The sequence below is a fragment of the Rattus norvegicus genome, chromosome 7 (genome assembly GCF_021556685.1).
Source record: "Rattus norvegicus strain SHRSP/BbbUtx chromosome 7, alternate assembly SHRSP_T2T, whole genome shotgun sequence".
NCBI classification, from domain to species: Eukaryota; Metazoa; Chordata; class Mammalia; order Rodentia; family Muridae; genus Rattus; species Rattus norvegicus.
Genome location: NC_141540.1, coordinates 14,292,227 through 14,299,336, shown reverse-complemented (window position 1 = coordinate 14,299,336; position 7,110 = coordinate 14,292,227). Strand labels below are relative to the sequence as shown.

The window sequence follows — 7,110 nt, the reverse complement described above, 5'->3', positions numbered from 1 at the left end:
ACTCTAGCCAGTAGGTTGTTGTTATTGAGCATCCTTAGCCACCCTTAGAAAAGGTAGCTGAGGGGCTGGGGATTTAGCTCAGTGGTAGAGCGCTTACCTAGGAAGCGCAAGGCCCTGGGTTCGGTCCCCAGCTCCGGAAAAAAAAAAAAAAGAAAAGGTAGCTGAGGGCTGGAGAGATGGCTCAGCGGTTAAGAGCACCCGACTACTTTTCCAGAGGTCCTGAGTTCAATTCCCAGCAACCACATGGTGGCTCACAACCATCTGTAAAGAGATCCAATGCCCTCTTCTGGTGTACCTGAAGACAGCTACAATGTACTTATATATAATAATAAATGAATAAAATCTTTAACAAAAAAAAGAAAAAAAGAAAAGGTAGCTGAGAAAAAAAAAAAGATAAAAACCGGGCTGGGGATTTAGCTCAGCGGTAGAGCGCTTTTCTAGGAAGCGCAAGGCCCTGGGTTCGAACCCCAGCTCTGAAAAAGAGAAAAAAAAAAAAAAAAAGGTAGCTGAGGTCAGCAGGCCTGCAGAAGGACCAGGGTATGAGCTGGGGATTGGGGTTCAGCGTGGCCGACTAAAGCCGCCGGCATCGATCTCCACATGACTGGGAGACTCCTGGCCTAACCCACATGACTGGGAGACTCCTGGCCTAACCCTGGCTCTCCAAGCCTACATTGTTCTTTTCCTTTTGGATTTTTTAGATGGGATTCTTGTATTGATCTCCTGATCCACCTGCATCACCTCCTAAGTGCTGGGGTTGGCTACACCAGGACGTCGGGCTTTGTGGGTGCAGAAGCTCAAACCAAGGGACTTAGCCATGCCAGGACTGAACTTCATCTTCCTTTCCCCAAATTAAGTTATGTATATATAATTTACTCTGAACAGCAACACAGACAAAATGCTGAATAAACACAAAGGAAGTGCAGAATGGAGACACCGGCCAACTTTGGATCTGAGGCTCATAAGCAACAGCCCAGGTTTCTGAGAAGGACGAGGGTAGGGAAGGAGGGACAGTGTGGTTCTGTCATGCAGACAGCTGGAGGCCAGAGCCTGAGCGTGGCGCAAAGAAACCAGTTCCTAGGGGCTCACCAAGTACCAAAGTTTATCATTTTACAGCAGTTGAAATACCGACACCAACATTAAAATAAAAGCAAGTTTTACTCAGAAATCAAAAATACAAGAGACTGAATATACCAGTGGCAGAAATGGAAAATGACGCCCGCTCTACCCTCCCAGGGGTCTTAGATCTGCAAAAGGTTGTAAAGAAGTTCTTGCCAACCAATCCCTTCCTCGTCATGGGGCCCAGGGCCACTGGTTATGAGGGGGAAACTTCTTTGCTTGTGCTTGAACCCTTTTCTCATATTTCACTCTGTTTTGGTAGTAGACTGTCTAGGCCTCTGCTTGGGCGGGGTCTTGAATACTTAGTTCATTTAGAAGTCTTGTATTCCTAATAAGATCTGTTTGTGGTGATAGCTGGCCTCCAGGCCTTGTCTTCACAAGGATGGACGCACACTGTGCTGGAAGGAAGGATACATGTTCAGATAAAACAGTGGTGGCTCGCATTACATTTCGTGGTGAGGATGGATAGTCATCTTTGAAAAGCATCCGTAGCTTGAACCAGCCTCCTTCTCAGAGCCCCCTTCTTTCCAGGGATGGCACATTCCCATTCGTCAGGTTTACCATGCCATCAGGGTTCTTTGTTGGGACATCCACAAAGCCAAAAGTGTCATCCTTCCTCCAAGCTTCCCTTTCCTGCACAAGTTGGCTGAGGGCGATCCCGACACATACAAAGTCCCTGTACAACCGCTGCCCGGACCGTCTGTGTCTGTGTGTGCCTGTGTGCCTGTGTGCGTGCGTGCGTGCGTGCGTGCGTGCGTGCGTGCGTGTGTGTGTGTGTGTGTGTGTGTGTGTGTGTGTGTCTGTCCTGAATCTCACTCTCTAGACCAGACTGGACTTGAACTTACAAATATACACCTTCCTCTGCCTCCTGAGTGCTGGGATTAAGTGGGGCACCACCACATCCATCTATTAGTTAATTTTACATTTTTTATTCTTATAAGCACGTGTGTGTCTAACTATGCCACATGTGTGCAGGTGCCCAAAAAAAATGGAAGTTAGCAGAGTCCCTGGAGCTGGAGTTAGAGAAGGGTGGATGCTGGGAACCAAACCCAGGACCTCTGCAGGAGCAGTTAGTGCTTTTTTTTTTTTTTTTCTTTTTTTCTTCTTTTTCAGAGCTGGGGACCAAACCCAGGGCCTTGTACTTTTTTTTTTTTTTTTTTAAGATTTTACTTATTTATTGTATGTGAGTCCACTGTAGCTGTCCTCAGACTCATCAGAAGAGGGCATCAGATCTCATTACAGATGGTTGTGAGCCACCTGTGGTTGCTGGGATTTGGACTCAGGACCTCCAGAAGAGCAATCAGTGCTCTTAACCACTGAACACACACACACACACACACACACACACACACACACACACACACACACACACAAATTGGGCTCTAGAGATTGCTCAATGGTTAGACTACTCACTGCTCTTCCAAAGGTCCTGAGTTCAATTCCGTGGTGGCTCACAACCATCTGATGTCCTCTTTTGGTGTGTCTGAAGACAGCTACAGTGTGGTGCTTACATAAATAAAATAAATAAATCTATAAAGATCTGTTAAAAATTATTTTAAGCCTTCACTCCCAGGACTCAGGAGGGAGAGGCAGGTGGGTCTCTGAGTTCAAGGGCCACCTGGTGTATGGAGTGAGATCCTGTCTCAAAAATAAAAATACTAAAAACAGCAAAAAGAACAAAATCGGGGTTGGGGATTTAGCTCAGTGGTAGAGCGCTTGCCTAGCAAGCACAAGGCCCTGGGTTCGGTCCCCAGCTCCGAAAATAAGAAAAGAAAAAAAAAAAGAACAAAATCAAAAAATATTTGGGGGGAACAGGATAACATTTGAAATATAAATACATAAAATATATACTAAAAATCAGTATAAAAATCTTTATATTAGTGTTTTGCCTACACATGTGTTTGTGCACCACGTGAGTGTCTGGTACCCTTGGAGGCAGTTAAAGAGTGTTGGTGCCCTGGAACCAGATTTCCAGGCAGTTGTGAGCCCCCACGAACCCAGGTCCTCTGAGAGAGCAGCCCATGACCCTAACCATTGGGCCATCTCTAGAGCTCTGGACTTCATTCCTGGAACTCTGTTATTTTGTATGCTAAGTTAAAATTTTAACTGGAGGGTTAGAGAAATGGCTCAGTGATTAAGAGCACTCACTGGCTGTATTTGCAGAGGACCTGAGTTTAATTCCTAATGTTACAGGCTCCAGACAACTGACTCCATGATGACAGTACCATTCCGGCTGCACGGTCAGCACATAGACAGCACCACCTGCCAAATCCGTCAAAGGCCCAATCCGCCAAAGTCTGCGGCTCTGGGAAAGGCTCTGCAGTACTAACTTTGTTTTTCTGGCCTCTGTAGTTCCGAGTCTGGCTAACTGTTCTTGCTAACTGAGGTATGTCAACCCAGGATGTGGTTTTGTGCTTAAGAACTCACCCTGAGGGGCTGGAGAGATGGCTCAGCGGTTAAGAGCACCCGACTACTCTTCCAGAGGTCCTGAGTTCAATTCCCAGCAACCACATGGTGGCTCACAACCATCTGTAAAGAGATCCGATGCCCTCTTCTGGTGTGTCTGAAGACAGCTACAGTGTACTTATATATAATAAATGAATAAATCTTTAAAAAAAAAAAAAAAAAAAAAAAAGAACTCACCCTGAGAAAGGCTCCAGGCTATACTGGGGCCTACACACACAGACTATATTATAGTCACTGGCCCGTAAGGACTTTTTTTTCATTATTATTAATTTTTTATTTATGAATCCACTGTAGCTGTCTTCAGACACACCAGAAGAGGGAATAGGAGGATCCCATTACAGATGGTTGTGAGCCACCATGTGGTTACTGGGAATTGAACTCAGGACCTCGGGAAGAGCAGTCAGTGCTCTTAACCACTGAGCCGTCTCTCCAGCCCCCCCCCCCCCAAGACTTTCTATCTGCTAAAACCTATGTCTGAGTAGTCTTCTCTGGTTGCTCTCCCACAACACCGCAGCTCACAACTTCCTGTAACGTCAGCTCCAGCAGATCCAATGACTCTTCTGCCTTCAGTGCACATCAGGCACATGCATGTTGCATGGACACACATGCAGCCATGCCACTCATACAAATATTTTTTTAATGTTAACTGAGTGAAGATGCATGCTGCTCTTACAGGGGCCTGAGTTTGGATCCCAGTCCTTGCACTGGGGAATCAAAGCCATCCATGGCTCTGGCTCTGAGCGGTCACTGCCACCTATGCTTGTACACAACTTAAAAATAAAGCATTTTTGGGGCTGGGGACTTAGCTCAGTGGTAGAGCGCTTACCTAGGAAGCGCAAGGCCCTGGGTTCGGTCCCCAGCTCCGAAAAAAAGAACCAAAAAAAAAAAAAAAAAAAAGCATTTTTAAAATTTTGTTTTCAAGACAAGTTTTCTCCATGTTGCCCTGGCTTTCCTGGAACTCACTCTGTAGACGAGGTCAGCCTTGAACTCAGAGATCTACCTGCCTCTGCCTCCTGAGTGCTGGGATCAAAGACACGTGCCACCATGTCCGGCATAATAAATACATCTTTGCACAAGTATGGAGGGGACTTCCAGGACACAATTCTCAGGGAGAATGAGCTAGACACAGGACAAACAGCACACGGGCTGCTCCGGAAGGTTCCTGGAGTCGTTAGAGTCCCGGAGAGGAGACGTGGGCTGGGTGCTGGGGCAGTGTCAGCTGCGGCAGAGTTCCAGTATGGGCAGACAGAACATTCTGGAGCTGGATGGTAGAAATACCACACATTTCCTTTGTCTTAACCAAGGGGTGACAAACCAGTAACACAGTATGGTAGACGGCACCAATCTGTTCTGTTTGAGGCCCCAGGACCAAGTCTGTGTACTGGAGCTGCAAGTGACCACTGCAGCTGGCATTTTGGTTTGTCTAGGCAAGAGGACTGACTGTACTGGCTGGCTTTGTGCGTCAACTCGAGCTGGAGTTATCACAGAGAAAGGAGCCTCCCTTGAGGAAATGCCTCCATGAGACCCCGCTGTAAGGTATTTTCTCAACTAGTGATCAAGGGTAGGAAGAAGCACTGTGGGTGGTGCTGTCCCTGGGCTGGCGGTCTTGGGTTCTATAAGAAAGCAAGCTGAGAAAGCCAGGGGAAGCAAACCAGTAACATCCTTCCATGGCCTCTGCATCGGCTCCTGCCTCTGGGTTCCTGCCCTGTGTGAGTTCCAGTCCTGACTTCCTTTGGTGATGAACAGCAATGTGGAAGTGTAAGGTGAATAAACCCTTTCCTCCCTAACTTGCTTCTTGGTCATGATGTGTGTGCAGGAATAGGAACCCTGACTACAAGAACAAACCAGTAACATTCACTGGCAGAGTTCCTAGCCTCATCCAGAGTAACAGTGATGGGGCTAGCCTCAGACACGCACAGGCTGTGGGTCAGGAGATGCAGAGGGCTGAGCACAAGGGGATGTCTGTTGATCTGGGTCAGGTGCATGAGCTGTGACTGGGCCACAGGCTTGTCACAGACTGAGACCAAGACTGCAGCAGGCATCGGCTCCTGACCATACAGACGTCCCTAATGACCTGAAGAACACTGTGTGGGGGCTGGGTGGAGCGGGCATGGAGGTGACAGAACCTGCCTGACTCTGTGTCCTCAGGCAACTGGGTGCTGGGGAAGGCTGTAAATGGACTCTCCAATGGCCTTGCCTTCTCCTGAGACACGCTGGGGACAGCATCCCTGTAAGTATCCCAGGGTGAGCAAAGCAGTGGTCACTGAAACATCTAGGAAAATGGGCCATGCAGCCCAGGGGCTTCTGGACCATCAGAAAGGCCACCTAAAACACCCACACTGGACACAGTGCTGCCAAGGCCAGATCCAGCCAGTAAGGCAGACCAGGTCCCCTGCTACAGCCTGGGTATCATTCCAGAAGTGTGGAAGGACACTGAGAACACTGCTCAGGGACAAGGTCAGACAGAAAAGGTCACACATTGTAGGACTCTGTGACAGGAAATGCGCAGAGGAGGCAAATCCAGACTCAGGGTGCCATACCCACTGACGGGGCAGGGTGGTCATGTCCCCTTGCCCAGGGTTGCACCTGGGCCTTGTGGCATGGGTCACTGTAACCTCATTGATTGAACACAGGCTGACCTTCAAATCAAGTCCTACAAAACCCCGGGTCTCAGGAAGGGCAGTGCCTGCTGTTTTACTTAGTTGAAGTAGACCATCTGACTATGCCATCGAGGGCCAGCACAGCAGCGTCTCTCCAGCACAGACTCAGGCTCTCCCCGTCCTATATACCTGGGAAGCTCGCGTCTCCCACACATCTCATTCCTCCTTAACTTGTCTGGCACTAAAAAACAACTGCTCTTCCCTCTGCTCTGGCTACTAATCCCAAGACCAGAAAAGCCAAGGAGGGAGAAAGCTTGGGGGACTGGCTCAGGGGCTTTACCAGGACTCGGTGGCACTGTCCTTCCTTAGCCCGCATCGCCCTCTATGGATGAGAAGCAGCATTGCAAGGGACATCTATGGGAACCGCCTCAGCCCACACTGGAGACACACAGAGATGCCTTCAACAGCTGTTCCAGCATGACACAAAGAGCAAACTTGTCACCCTACAACTTGGGAGGCTGAAGTAGGAGGATCGGCATCAACTGGAAGTCAGCGAGGCTTGTTTCAAACCACCCCGAGGGGCCACACAGCTTATTCTAAACAAAGTTGCTCCTATGTTGGGATCTACAACCATAATACAAACATTGGAAAGAAACTCAGATGGTTGTCAAAACTGTATGCTGGGGCTGGAGAGATGGCTCAGCGGTTAAGAGCACCCGACTGCTTTTCCAGAGGTCATGAGTTCAATTCCCAGCAACCACATGGTGGCTCACAACCATCTGTAAAGAGATCTGGTGCCCTCTTGTGGTGTATCTGAAGACAGCTACAGTGTACTTATATATAATAAATGAATAAATCTTTAAAAAAAAAAAAACTGTATGCTGGGGGTTGGGGATTTAGCTCAGTGGTAGAGCGCTTGCCTAGCAAG

General features: G+C 48.3%; 1 pseudogene; it reads right to left on the bottom strand.

The window, feature by feature from the left end:
* Window positions 1–1,136: 1,136 nt before the first annotated feature.
* On the bottom strand, window positions 1,137–6,558 carry LOC134479619 (SUMO-conjugating enzyme UBC9-B-like; annotated as a pseudogene).
* Between the last annotated feature and the right edge of the window lie 552 nt (window positions 6,559–7,110).